The 411-nt window shown below is 39.4% G+C and overlaps 1 protein-coding gene across 1 annotated transcript in view; it reads right to left on the bottom strand.

Moving 5' to 3' along the window:
• adnp2b (ADNP homeobox 2b) overlaps positions 1 to 411 on the bottom strand; it is a gene marked incomplete in the record, with an annotated part of 705,870 nt that overhangs the window by 527,765 nt on the left and 177,694 nt on the right.

Consider the following 411-nt stretch of genomic DNA (forward strand, 5'->3'; position numbering starts at 1 on the left):
GAAAGGTCCCAGCCGGGATTTGAACCGGGGCCTTCTCGCTGTGAGGCGAGAGCGCTAACCACTGCGCCACCGCGATTTGACATTGATTCTTGTTTTCTTGTTTGTTCATACATATATTTAATTTACGCTGATTATCTTGCAAGAAATACAAGGAATCTGGAAAACCTAACCTGCACTGTTCAGTATCAGGTATTTACCTCTGAGCTTGTTGAATTTTTGGCTGAAGATGTTCTGGATCAATTTTAGAATTGTCCTAGCAGCCACTAATTATGATATGAATAGAATATTTCCATTAAGGCTTGTCACACCCCCAATAGACAGTAAAATATGGGAAAAAATAGATTCAAAGCAGCATCAGTTGCTAGAGGATTCTACAAATATATTGCACACCTTTTCAAGGTGATAGCTTTA

This window comes from Oryzias melastigma, linkage group LG11, assembly GCF_002922805.2.
Source record: "Oryzias melastigma strain HK-1 linkage group LG11, ASM292280v2, whole genome shotgun sequence".
In the NCBI taxonomy this organism is placed as follows: Eukaryota; Metazoa; Chordata; class Actinopteri; order Beloniformes; family Adrianichthyidae; genus Oryzias; species Oryzias melastigma.